The sequence below is a fragment of the Carettochelys insculpta genome, chromosome 18 (genome assembly GCF_033958435.1).
Source record: "Carettochelys insculpta isolate YL-2023 chromosome 18, ASM3395843v1, whole genome shotgun sequence".
Taxonomy (NCBI): Eukaryota; Metazoa; Chordata; order Testudines; family Carettochelyidae; genus Carettochelys; species Carettochelys insculpta.
Window position 1 is genome coordinate 25,708,146 of NC_134154.1, and position 14,517 is coordinate 25,722,662.

At 45.5% G+C, this 14,517-nt stretch overlaps 1 protein-coding gene across 5 annotated transcripts in view; it reads right to left on the reverse strand.

The window, feature by feature from the left end:
* The window catches only part of CAMKK2 (calcium/calmodulin dependent protein kinase kinase 2), a 49,797-nt gene extending 39,904 nt beyond the window's left edge, over positions 1-9,893 (reverse strand). For 2 of the 5 annotated variants that reach the window (XM_075012285.1, XM_075012286.1), the window contains exon 1: positions 9,672-9,887. The gene's annotated coding sequence lies outside the window, so the exon portion shown is untranslated. Of the gene's footprint in view, positions 1-9,671 lie in introns of all 5 variants that reach the window. The other 3 variants (XR_012647968.1, XM_075012287.1, XM_075012288.1) reach the window with 3 other exon arrangements.
* Positions 9,894-14,517: the final 4,624 nt, after the last annotated feature.

A 14,517-nucleotide genomic window follows, 5' to 3' on the forward strand; every position in this document is an offset into this window, starting at 1 on the left:
GCCTGGATCTATGACAACACATCCACAGAGTTCCCACTGCCCCTTTCAGGGGCCACGGAGGGCCCTGAAGAGCAGCACCAGAACAAAAGGGCTGCATAGCTTCCATGTTGAGAGATGGATTTCACCCCTCACACCTCACCTGCCAAAACCAAGAACGGTTTAGATTGGACATTAGAAAAAAATTCCTAACTGTAAGGGTAGTTAATTACTGGAATAAATTGCCTACAGAGGTTGTGGAATCTCCATCACTGGAGATATTTAAGAACAGATTAGATAACTAACAGGGATGTTATAGGTAGTGCTTGGTCCTGCTGTGAGGGGCAGGAGACTGGACTTGATGACCTCTTGAGGTCCCTCCCAATTCTAGTGTTCTGATTCCATGTCTTATTTGGGTCTCATGCAGGTGACATAAATTTTTACTGGTAGTGATTTAAACCACCATGCTGCTTTTTATTGTTTCTGGTACCAGTCAAGGCTCTAGACCAATAGGAAAGCAAAGCTCTCAGAAAGCACTCAGTGCACCAGTTTACCCCTCCTCTATTAAAGGAGATGGCAATGTTCATCTGCTTTGCAAGGTTAATACAGACACTGGTGTAACTAGCCACTTCCTGGTCACATTAGAATCTTTATTTCATTACCAGGGCACCTGGTTGAAGTCTAGCAGGTATTAAAAGCCTCCTGGTGAACAGTTCTGAGTTAATACTATGTAAAAGTGAATTTAAGTCACAAAGTATCAGCAACACTTTAGAGCGGAGAAAGTGCACTCACTGTGCTTGGGGAGTTAATTGGCTTGACCAGGATAAACATGCAAAGGCTGATTAATTCTAGCAGGCTTCCTGTGCTCTGTAAACAGGCTAAAGAGCATCAGACCCTCAACAACAAAGCTTTAATTTCTAAGAAACGTGTGGCACTTCATGCAGGCAGCATCAAGGCAGAAAATTTAATCAAGCTCCTTACCTGTAAAAAGAAGCCCTGTAACACCTAAAAGACTAACAAATGTATTAGGTAATGAGCTTTCATGGCTGTGTTGCTCTGGGCATGGGAACAAATGGGTCCACTAATGAGGAGGGAAACATGTCTACTTTAGACAATACAATGTTCAAATTAGACGATCCCCTCCCAGACACACACAAAAATATTCCACAAACCACTTGCATTTCAAAAAGGTCTAATCACACAGCCAGTTAGTGGGAATGTGCAGAATCTAATGATGAACACAGTCTGTTTTTCTTTTTAATAAGCATATGGGGGATCTGAGGAGGAGGAGGAGGAGGATATAAATTTAATTAGCTGGAGGAAAAAAGGCAAAGCTGGCTTGGAAATAAATTACTCTGAGAAGGAAAATACATTTGCTTGTCTCTCTGTTATTGCCAACACCCTGTAGTCCCATGAACTGCACACATGTGGAACACCAGTACATTCTGGTGTTGGATCAAAGCATGCCCCAAGTACGCAAAGAGAACAGTTGCCTTGTTGTAGAGCCACACACACATGCAAAATCCTTAAGAAGCAGAACAGCCTGATATGTATAGTTTTTTATTGGCATATGTTTTGCCTGTTGGCTGCTTTCCATACATAAGCCATGCCCACTGCAGTGAGGGTACTGAAGGCAAACTACTGCACGCCTAATTCAGAAACAAGGGAAAAAACACCACAGAAATGCAGCCGCCTACAGAGCAGAACATGGCAACTGCTTGACATCACAAAGTAAAGCTACACAATAGTCTGTAGCAGAGAGCAAAAGCAACTTCTTTGCAAGTTAATTTGTTCATTGATACTGTTGTTGGGAGCTTTCCAATAAACATTACAGACAGAACAAAATCTTTAGCATCAGCGGGTGACTTATCAGGCCGTCGAATACTCTGAATGCAGAGAGGAAAAGCAGTCCTTAAGTATAAACGTTGTAATTGATCAAGAACATGCAGTATGCAGGCAGTCAATGTGTGCAAAACCACGAAAGGGCTGAGAACAGGAAGCTGATGCAAAGGAAGAGAGAAACCTTCTGGACATGTATTTATAGATGCTTCGGGTCAACTTCACAGCTGGCCAGAGAGGACCTACTTCCCAAATTCATTAGAGTTGCTCTCATTTAGGTCAGTGTTGAATGAAGCATTTGATCCTCCACAAGGGCTTGTGTCCAATGTTCCCTCTAATTTTTTCCATCCATGGGCAGAATAAATTTTGTTATGTGCACTGAGTTGCTTGGATGTGCACCACCAACAGACACACATGCTGCCAGCTGCGGGCATTCTCCTAATCAGCTGGGCAACCTTTGAATCTCTTTTGGGTGACCTCCCAAGTGGTCATCTTACAGGGATCGCTGCCTGCGTCTTTTTCATTCTTAGCCCAGCAGATCCCAGCTTCTCCAGTTTAGTAACTGAAGAATTCCAGGGGACCAGAAAGGGGGCAGGGCGACGATGGGGGAGAGCATACAGTACTTGTTTATGCTGGACTCCCTTGAGATGCCATTTGGACTCTGACAGAATTTTCCTCACAGGTTTCTATTTATTCTTGTTTGATATGTGGTGCCCCTGAACATTAGGGACTAGCAGTCAGCTCATCCTTCTGCCGGTGCTCTTCAATTAAGCGACAGGGACCTTACAGAGATCACGGTCTCTACCATTTCAGACAAGATCAGCTCATTCATGGAACATACAGGAAGAAGATCCAATTCAGAACAGTAGCATTGCTGCTGTTCATTTCTACAGCCTTTTTTTGGGTCATTAAAATGAGACCACCCAGTGACCTCAGCCAGGATTTAAATCCAGGCCCCAGAGAGGAGAGCCAAGCACAATTAACCCATCACATCATATAGCTCTTCCTTCTCTGAGTCTTCAGTATCTAGGCAGTTTCATATCTTGATATATGATGGTGGAGCAAGTGATGGGAGATAGCAACAGACACATTGCTATGTGCTTTCATTCCCACCACTCATTGTTCCCCTTTGACAGCTGCGTCAGCAAAGCCAGGTATCACTCTGATCCATCCTAGAACAACAAGAAAACTGGGTGGCTGGTTAAAGGAACCTGGACTGCCACTGCCATTCCTGTCCCAGGCACCGACAGACAAAGCCAGGCTCCAGAGCTGTTAATTTAGCATCTTTCAACAGCCAAAAAAAGCCAAAATATTAAAGTCAGGTCAACTATAGCTCACAGTAATACAAAGAGGAGAGAATCTCATCCTCTGTGAATCAGAATTAAGAAAATCAGTTATTCGCCTATCCCTCAGGGCAAGCTCATTGGAATCATTTCTGAAAATGGTTTGCAGTAGCAAACTGCTTGTGCTGCAAAAGCCAATTCTTTTCCAGTTTTGAAGGCAGGGAAGGGAAACAGATGATCTTAGGGCCAAACCAAAGGACAGGATCTAAGAAGAATTGGGTTCCACTGCTAGCACTGCTCCTTGGGCAAACACTTCACTTCTCTGCGGCAACACTTCGGAGCCTAGGGACTGACCAGGACATGCTCTGCCAGCACAGTACGAACGCCAAAAAGGGTGCCCTGCCTTATCTGGAGAAGAGATTATGAGGATAATCTAACAAATTACTTCTTGCATGAAACATTATTAACAGAAAGAATAACTGAAGACAGATCCAAGCTCACCTTTGAACTATTTTTTATCCCCTCTCCTGTTAGGCTTTTGCTCATTATATTTTGACTAATCTAACAGCGGATAAAGTGCTACTGTTTTCTGCATTCTGGTTAAAAGTTAACCAGAGAACAATGAAGACCCATTGACCGTACTGTGTCTAGCAGAAGTGGCATCATTTTACTTTTTGTGATCAAAGGGCTTCCTATAACCTCCAAGAACAAGGTGACAAAATCATAATTGAGAGTAACAGTGGCACTGCTCACATGCCACCTCTTCCAACAGGCTAACAGAAGCCTCGATGGAAACACGTTAGCAACTGTACTGCACAAAGACCAGACGTACATTAGATAACTCCCGTCACTACATTTACACTGATGCAACTCAGGAGAGAGCTTGAGAACAAGGAGATAAAAACGCCAAAGGGCAGCTTGGGATCAGTGGGCCCCATGAGACGCAACCCACCAGCCAGTAAGGGGTGAGCGTTAATGGCCTTTGTTCACAGCTTGATGACTTGTGGGCAGAGGGCTCACTGACTTGCCAGGCCCTGGGGCACAGTTGCACGGAAGGCACCTCCATGCTCCTGGAATGGGCGAGGAAGACGGGATGGGGCTGAGACAGCCAGGCCTCTGAGCTCCCTGAACGTGTCATGCTGCAGCTCCCTCACTGCCCCCAAGCCAGCCCGGAGAGCCACCCAGAACACGCCGCCAGGCACTCCGGTGGCAATTTAAAGGTCCCAGCTCTCTCGCTGCTACCACAGAAGCGGTGGCTGGGAGTCCTGGGCCCTTATGAATCACCAGGCCTCAGGGCAGTTGCCTCCCACCCCTGAGTCGGTAGGACTGGCTATGGAGCTATATCCCGCTGCCTTGCCCCTCCACTAGCAAATGGCCATAAGAGTGAAAATCAACACAGATGTTCATCTGGGAGTTTGCATAACTCTAGGGGATTGGTGGGGAGATTTCCCACAGGAGTCAAAAAATGACATTTTACAAGAACCTCAAGAATCACGATGATAAGAATCATAAGAGCCATTACAGGGAGGAAAACCACAGCCCTTATTTTGGTGAATGTGCAAACGCAGCACTGCGAAGCATTTGCAGATACAGCTGTTGCCTGTATGATGTATGCTCCAAACCCAGGCCTTGGTTCAGCAAAGCACTGACCTTTAAGCATATCAGCAGTCCCACTGAATTCAGTGAGACTACTCACATGCTTAAATTTAGGCCCATGCTTAAGCACTCTGCTAACATAAGAGCTAGCTGGTGTGTTCAGCGTTCTTAGCTCCAGTGCGTGTCAGATCCCAACGAAGGAGCTCTTAGAAGCAGAGCACGTGAGCAATAGATCAAGCCTCTCGCCTCCCAGGGAGCTGACTTTACAAATGTGCCAAAGAATTTTTAAATCAGATGATTTTTGAAAATGCATTGTTAAGAGAGCAGAGGCCAGCTCAAGTTTAGCAATAGCCAGCAGCACTTTGCCACCGTAAAACAGAATGGGTCCGGGGGAAAAAAACCCAAACCACTTCTACCTCTTAAAAATAACCCTCCTGCAAGTGGTTAGATGGCCTATCAGTTGAAGGAGAAAGGATGTCAGGGAACTTTGGGTAGGCAGCATTGGACTACTAATAACCTTGATTATTGGCATCTTCCAGATGACAACACTGCTTGAATGGACATGGACATGTCCCATTCATAAGTACATTAGCTCCCTCATGAATATCTAGCTAAGAGGAATTCAGAAGAATAATCATTTGAATAATCTATCTCTGCCAGTTAGATAATGAGAGATGCACTAAGCTGTATTGTAAACTAGGATGTTAATGGTTAAGCCTCAGCCTAAATAGATGAGGCTTACCAGTTACAGTTAACTGGTGGGGACTGGAGCAGCCCTCATCTGCGATGGACCCGGAAGGGGGCAGCACCCACCTGTGGTTTAACTGGTTAATTAAATGGGAATTTACAAGCTTATTGTGAACTTCTCTTAAAATGCATTACACCTGTGTTCCCTTCAAATGCTTTAGCCGTCTTTGGTGTGAGGAACCTTTTTTCAGGTCAGGGACCACTGATCTATAGATAAAGCAGTTGGGGGTTACACAAGTCAGAAGCAAGTTCTGGCTGAGAGAATGGCAGTGGCACCACGTCAAGCTGCTTCCTCCCAACCACCCGCTGCTATCTGGATCTGGCCCTGGCTTGCCTAATCTGGCCTGTGAGGCTTGGGCTCCACACTCCCCACCCCACTGTGGACTGGATGCTGGGGTAGAGAGCACCGAGCCTCAGGGGCTGGATCCCAGACAAGCCGTGCTCCAGCTCCAAACTGCAGGCTGGAGCTTCCCCACCTTATCTAGGGAAATCTGCGTTGCCTTGGAATGATATTACCTGGAAAGATACTGAAAGTCATTTGGTTACAAATGGGTCCTATTTTTAAACCTACGTAGAATATTCCTTTCAGGCATTTCTGGTGAGGGGAAAAGATCCCTAAAGGGACAGACAGTCTTTTCACTTCTAGGACACTGACTTACTGGAGGCCAGCTTGGGAAGAAAAGCAAGTATATTATGGTACTGCTCTCTCTCTCTCACTTCCCCCTTCTTCATGGCTTCCACCACTTTTGAATACCTGCACCCAGACAGTCCCTTTACTCTTCACCACTGAGGGTGTGAAAACGTTCTCCTCCGCAGCTCATGTCTTTCTGTATCTCTCAACCTCAGTAATTCGTTTTCTTCTCAAATTTAATGTGAAAAGATCTCTCCTTCTGACAAACAATTTCAGTCTTACTTACATCACCCCCAGATGCCCACAACTTAGTGCCTCACAATCTTTTGTTTATTTCTCCTCATAGCACCCCTGTGAGCCTGGGCAATTTTCCACACAATACAAATGGAAAACTGAAGCACTGAGACAAAGGAAGGCTTGGTTTACACCAGGCAGGCATGTTGACTGCGGATATGCAGTTCTAGCTACAGCAACTGCATAGCTAGAACTGACTTATCTGCAATTGACTTACCTGGCTGTCTTCACAGAAACTCCCCCGTAGACCTCATTTACCCTTCACAATATTGAGAGTACAGGGATCAACTGCCGATCCTAGATAGTTTGATTTCATGCCTCTCTACCAGGCACGTGAAATCAAACTCTGGAAGATTGACCCTGACTGTGGTCTTCTGCATAGTCTAGACATACCCAAAGTGTCTTGGTCTCACAGGAAGACTGTGATGGAGCAGAAAGTTGAAACCTGGCATCCTAAACCCCAAATTAGAGCGCTAATATCACTGGCCATGCTTCATAAGTCACTCATACCTTTTAACTCTCATATTATTTTGAAATAAATAATAAAAATGATGCTGTGAATCCAAACAGTGCTTTCCAGAGGATTTTCAGAAGGCTTTACAGAAGAGAAATTGTATTACAGAGAGAACTATTCTGAAAATTGCAGAATGAGAGACTGAAAATATATCCTCATGCTAACATCCAAACATGCTCAACACAGTGAATCTTGACTAATTCTGTGTACTACTAAAGGGAAAATGAGAAGCATATACTAGGCACTTCCACTGGACAGTTTTTTTATAGAGAAAAGGTAACAAATAGCATGGCTATTGGACAGAGATTAACACCTAAATTCTGTTCCTAGCTAAATCACTACTGTTCCGGGTGACTGTGGGCAAGTCATCTTACTGCTCAGTTTCCCCATGTGTAAAACGGGGGTTATGTCACTAACCTCTGGGCTTTGAGCTCTATGGATAAATATCACTATATAAGAACTAGGTATTATGACATCAGCCACACCAGGTGTCACACTACTTAATTTTGTATCAATTCAAGGAGTGGTTATAACAGTAAGAAAAGGGCATTTTGTTTGGTGGAGAAGGAGACCATTGATGGCAATAAATGATCTAGACTTGCAATAAGTGGAGATTAGAGCTATTAGTTTAATCAAAACAACATACAGAAGTCCACACTCTGATACACAGCAGACACGCAGAGCAGGCAGAAAGGGGAAGATCATACACTGTAGTGTCATCTAAGCTGAGATAAATACCAAACACTCTCCTTGTTCCGGAATGTTAATATTCAGCGATATCCTTGGGGGCGGAGGAGGTGGGGGAATGTGATGGCTGCACTGGAAAAACACGAGGGGTGGGAGGGATCAGAGCAACTGCTTGAAAGAACAAGGGATTTTCAGTTCTCCCCCAGCTCCTCCACCACAGAGAAACTGCGGGAAATGCTGAAATATGTCCAGGAGAATGCAAACAGCTGAAGCGGGAGGAGACCTGGGGAGGGACAAGTGAGATCAACAAGGAGGCCACAGTGGTTTGTGAAAGTAACCACAGTCAGAGATGAGGATGCAATGCAAAATGAAACAAATAAGAACTAGGTAAGGTAAACAACAACAATACCTGACTACTAAAGAGTTTACTACACAGCTTCAGTAGGACTATAGCAATGCAAGGAACCTTAAAACAAAGAAGGGGACTGTTGCCACTTACACATCAAAATATTAACACGTTGCACTTGTTTAAGGTCACACCCTGATAAAATCTGGAACAATCCTAAAATAAGGAGTGAACTGTGGCAATCAGAGACTCACAGCAGTCGGTCTATTTTTAAAACAAAGCAAAAGGGGGGCTAATTTAACAGTGGCTGCTTAGGTCCTGGACATATTTGTATTGTTCCTCTTCCCAGACAATACAAAAACAAATGATCAGCTTGTAACCTGTTTGCTGTTGCCTGGAGAGTTACAAGAACTCCCACAACTTCTTGTAAAGGGACACCACCAGGTCAGAACTGGTCCCAACTTGCTTTTTCTTTGGATGAAAATGGTTATGAAAAATAGTCTTTGCCAAACCTAGATCCAGCGGGAAGAATTCTGGGCATTTATGTCAACAGAAACTTGACTAACACTTCCTCATCAGCATTTGCAACTCAAACATAGGCCTGTTGGTTGAGTGCTTAAAACCCCAGATGCCTGAGTAGAAACAGAAGTGGAAACTAGCTTCCTATTTCCTAACCTGAGAAAAATGCGCAAACGGTTGTGGGCCTGCTGGGGATGGGAACAGGTGCTGCAAATTCTTTGGCCTCCAGGGTCTAAGGAATCTCCCAGCCTTGCTTTTTGTGGGGACTTCCTGTGGGGTTTTTTGTTGTTGTTTAGTTGGTTTGGATTTTTTGTTTACCTGCCGGGTGAGGAGAGGCCACCCTGGGTGTCAACAAATGAAGTGGGGGGCGCTGGGGAGTTGACTTCTTCCCAGCCCACACTATCAAGGTGCCAGAGGCGCGGGTTTGCCAGGGAGGATGAAAAATGAGCCCCCACCCATCCACCTACACATCTAAAAGAAGGCAGCTGTACCCAAGCCAGCATCCCCTGAGGAGATGCAGGCTAGGCTACCCCCGAGGTGCCTATTCCCGCCGCGCCAGCCGCGGCTGGAGCTGCACGTGGGCGGCCCCATCCGTGCAGGCAGCTGGAGAGCATCACAGCTCACCTCTCCCAGCCGCCAGTGAGTGACAAGCACCAGCCGCCAGAGCCAAACAAAGCCAGGCCCGGCAGGGAGGCGGTGAAGCTTCTCTGCTCCGGTTCCCTTGCAGCTCCCCTGCGCCCCAGCATGGCCCCCGCAGAACAGCGCTTCGGCGGAGCGGCTCACCGCCCACCGGGCACAGCCAGCAGCAGCTCCCCCGCCGCCCCGCGTCTCCCCCGCAGCCACATCCAGGCCTCCCTTTGTCCCTCGGGGGCCGCGCTCTGCACGAGCCCAGGGGCCAACACCTGCCTACCGATACCAAGGGACGCCCCACCCCACACACGGCCCGGGGGCCACCTGCACCTCCCTTCCCCAGGGCACAACGACTCCCTGCTCGGGGCTGGGCCGGGCCTCCCCCTGCCAGGCAGCCGCTGGATGCAGCAGCCGCTCGCTGCACCCCCGCCCGGAGCCTAGCCCCGATGACAGGGCAGAGCGAGAATTAAATCCACCCTCCCAAAGCCCCCGAGTAGCGGCAAACGCCACCGCCGCTCTCGGCTGCCCAGCTCCCTCGGCGGGACCGGGAGCGAGCTGCCTGAATGCCTCCGCCCGGCCTCCGGCTAGGGGCCCGCGGCCCCCGCTTACCTAGCAATCGCCCCCGGGCGCCCCGGCAGCCCCCTTCTGCTGGGTCTCCATCGAGCGGCGATCCGCGGCGCGGCTGCTGGCAGCTGCCCCTGGATTGGCTGCGACGGGGAGATTTTCCGGCCCCGAAGGAGAGAGTCAGATTTCACCAGCCCCCTCGTTATTGGCCGCTGCAAAGCCAGAGCTCCGCTGACTGGCCCAGATGTGCAGCCCGCACGTAGAGCTCCCAGCGCCTCTTTGCTTTCAATTTTGCTCTCGAGCGCCGGAGACAGCGGCCGATGCCAGCCGGGAATGGAAAACAGGGGCGACAAGGAACACACGCGCACGCGTCGGGAGTACAGAATGCCCGTCCCCCCCGGGCTCTTTGCAGAGTCCTCCTTGTTCACCATTTAGAAAAGCGCTTTCTGGGACCATAACTTCGCCGCTGGCCTTCTGGCCCCGAGTAACTGTGTGCTTTAGCCCCCTTGATCACCCCTGGTCTGGGAGGGGTAGCCCTAGAGCTTCAAAAAACCGACCAGCTCTGGAGCAGCGTAAAGACCAACACCTGCATTTATTAAGTAATGAGCTTTCATGGGTAAGCCCCCCTGCTTCAGCTTCGGAGCAGAGACTACGACTCACTTCAGAGTCTCACCCATGACCAACTAAGAATTTCCAAATCTGAAGTGGGTCTTACCCATGAAAACTCATTGCCTAATAACTAAAAGTCTTAGGCTGTAGCTCCACCCATAGCAAGCAATTCTGTAGCACCTTAAAGACTAACAGGAATGAGAAGTCCTGTGGTGGTAGGTAGTCCCTCATGTCCAACACTGACATGTTGAGCTTGCACAAGCTCATCGGTTGTGGACTCGCATGTGGCTGAGGAGTCCAAGCTTTGAACAGCTTGGGTGTTCACAGTGGGGTCAAGGGAAATGTCCTGGCTCTGCTGGTGCGGCTGCTGCTGTTGCTTTCTTCCTCTCATGAGCATCAATGACGTGCCCGCGTCGCTGCTCTTCAAAGTTGTTATATGCATGTTGTACGAGAGCACGCCAGCCTGTTTGGTCTTTTGCATGCTGCTCTAGCTGATCTGGTTTTAAACCAGCATGAGCAATGTTGGCCTGTGGTATCTCCCCGCTTAACAGAGACCTGCTTCAACAGACACGTGACTAACTGGGCTACCCGACTAGGACTACTTTCCCTGCAAGACGCTTCTCTTAGCCATTTGGAGTGGAAACCGATCACATCTGAACAGTTAAAAGGATATGGAGCAGTTAGTTCATCTTTTCAGGCAGAGAGTCCAAACAGCTTACACAGGGAAACAATTATCTTCATCTTAATAAGAAAATAAAGTACCAGTTTGCTCCCACGGGGACACAGGAAAATCGGAGACAGAACCCAAACCAGAGCTTTCGACTCCTACATTCTCAGCTCACTGCTTTAGGCACAGTGCCAGATGTACTGGCCCCTGTAAAAGGGGTGCAAAGTCTAGCCAGTGCAAATAGGTAAAGTTTAGCCCTGGTGTACCCCAGGCTAATAAGTTTTAAATCGGTTGATAAAATTCCCAAGTCTTTGGGAGTTTTGCCATTCACTTCATCAAGGCCAGGATTTCATGCTACACTTACCTTTTGGCCAAACCAGGTTCTAACAAGGCAGTCATTGTAGACAAGATCAAGCTATGTTTAAACAATGAAACTCTATAAGGAACCAGAGCACATCAGAGTTTCCAAGCACTGATTAGGTCTGGTCACTGACCCATCAAGCTAAACAGAATTCCTGTTTGAGATCAACAAAGCAGTGTTCAAAAGTTTTCTTCAACATTTGCGTGAGTGGGGGTGTGAGAGAAAGAGAAGTTCAGCCATTACAGACATAACCCCAGTACTGTAAGTCTTTTCCATTTCCACTTTTTGATTCTAAACCACTTCAAGCACAAGCAAAGAAGTGGTCATTTTCAACCTTTGTGTTCTTCCTGCAGATTGTATAGCTTGTAAGTCAACCTCATTCTCTCAGCTGCAGCAGACAGTTCACATCCACATTCCTCCCATATCCCCCACTACAAGAAAACAGTAGGAAGAAAGTTGTGTCCTTACAAATGGCAAAAATAATTCTGGGAGTGTAACAATGAAATCTTCAGCAAAATGCACGAACGCACACACACTTTCTGTCTGTAAGACAGCCTCTCAGTATTTGGTGGCAGCAGCTGACACTGTCCCTATGTAAAGATAAAGATCACAAAATATTTCAGAATCTATATGCCACAAAATGCGAGGGACAAATCCATTGCCATCCTGCATGTTACCAAAATAGGTTTTGAACACCCTCACCAAATTCCTGCTCCCATACAGGATTATGGCTACTCTGTAAACAAATACAGAGGGTGTCCAGTTTTGCCCCAACCAATATCCTGCTTACCTCTTTTGCACATCATGAGGAAAGCTTTATTCAAATGATTGTGAAACCCTTTAAAGACTGGATTAAAGGAGCTATAAAATGCACCAGAAACATTAAAGCAGCCATCCTCTCTTTAAATTATGAAAGAAGCAAAGTGTAGCAGTTTATGAACATAATACCTCTCCTGGACTATACAAGACTATCAGGATATACAACATACTATCTCAGACCTCTGTAACGGATGTCATTGCCAAATCTAGTACCGACTTCTGTAATCAGATCCTCCTGCTTTGTTAGTTTTAACAATGACTTCCAATCTTGACAAACCTGCTCTTGTTTAACACTATGGTAACTCAGGTTGTAAACTATAGGGAAAAGCTGGTGAATTTCTGACAGGCACCACAGGCTGAGTGAACAGCACCACCTCACATCATCTGTTTGTTACTGGGCTTTCAGGTCCCTTCAAGAGCATTATTTCAAGACTTTAGAATTCCCCAAAACAGACACTTCATCATCCGTCTGCCGTCCAGATCCAAAAGCTGTCAGGCCAATATTAACTCTGGCTTAGCTGTATTATTTTGACAAGGAACCCTAATGGTTATAGAAGTTGGGCAGACCTACAAACGTAATGTGTTCCAGACTATTTCACAGGATTATGGTTTGAAGTTCATGTGCTTTCCTGTCAGAGGGACCGAATAACATGAGAGGAAGGGGGTCCATGGCCAAAAAGCTGGTTTTATTTAAAATGGTGTCCTATAAAGCTTCCTGTGGGGAAGTGAGTTGCTTCTTACTGAAGTCTGAAATGCAGCTACCGTTTCAGAGTTGAAGCACTGAGTTATCTGCTAAATACACAGCATGATGTAAGCTAGTGTTTCTCTACCTAGGTACAAGTACCCTTGGGTATATACCAAGATCTTCCAGGGGGTACATCAACTCATCTAGTTATTTGCCTAGTGTTACGCCAGGCTACATAAAAACCACTAGGAAAGCGAGTACAATCTAAAAGGTCATTCAATGACTTGTTTCTACTGCCTCATATGCCTTATGCTGAAATGTAAGTATAATATTTCTATTCCAATTCATTTGTTTGATAATATGATGGTAGAAATTCAGCAAGTTTACAGTAGTAATCTTCTGTGATATTTTTGCATGTTTTTGTAAGTATGCAGTTTTTAAGTGAGGTATAACTTGGTGGTTTATAAAACAAATCTGACTCTTGAAAAGGATACAGTAATCTGGACAAGTTAAATGGCACTTGTCTCAAGACCTCAGATTTCATTAGGACCATGTTTCTCAAACAATGGTATGCATATTCTTAGGGGTATACAAGAGAAGCCTAGAAATAATTTTTTTTTTTTTTTTTTTGGAAAAGGGGTAACTTTATAAAAAAAATGTTTTTTGAGGAAACTGATGTAAACTAAAGGACGATTTAAGGAATACTAGGTAACACTTAGTCAGCCTGCCTTAACAAAACTCATTTATACCAGATAAAATCAGCAACAATTGCAGTGAAGACAGCATATTTTTAGTTTTGATCTTGTTTGCACCAAGTAACAGTTACCATGTCTTAATCTAGCATCTTTCATCTGTAGATTTCAAAATACTTTACAAGAGCAAAAAAATCTGCTGAGGCACAGTGACTTCAAACTACTTACCCCACAGCTCAAAAACAGGACTCAGATCTCCTCAATTTGTATCCCCTGGACTCAGACCACCTCTGAATATTTATATACACACCCTTACATGCAAATATTATGTACACACAGGCATAAATGATAAAAGCATATGAAATCCCACAACATAGTAATATTTACAGTTAAGCTTTCTTCTAAGGACGGATCCAGTGATAGAATTGACCCCTTATTACCAGTTATCCTCATTTAATTGATATATAAATAGGAGTAAAGTGCACACATACCCCAGTGCCCATAAAATACACAGTAATGGATCTGCTACAGAAACACTTTTAAGATGAAATAGGTCCCCCCCACTGCATCAAAATGAATCTACCATGTTTTAGTTTTTCTTACTCTTCTTTGCATATAGGTGTCTGTCTAGCACACCAGAGAGGACAAGCAGTGGGACAAATCTCTTGCCTCCATAGGAAACTATTTTTCCCCCCTTTTGGTAATACCATGTCTAGAAATAGTGCCTGCAGACAGATTAAATGCGAAGAAATACCAGTTATTTTAAGTTAACAGAAAGCAGCTTTGGTCTGTAATTTCTACTCTACTATCTCCACACATTTACCAGCATGCAAATCTCATTAGTCAGAACATGAATTACTTGTATCACAACTTCTTTCCCTGCCACATATACACACCCTTTCCTGCTAATACCTACCCTATTTTTTAAAGAAAATGTTGGCACTGTTCACAATCTAATTCCTATTTTGTGACAACAGAAGACTACTCATTTATAGAATAAAATGAGATGGGTGCAAACATCTACTTTCCACAAGTCATTATACAAGCAAAAACCAAGC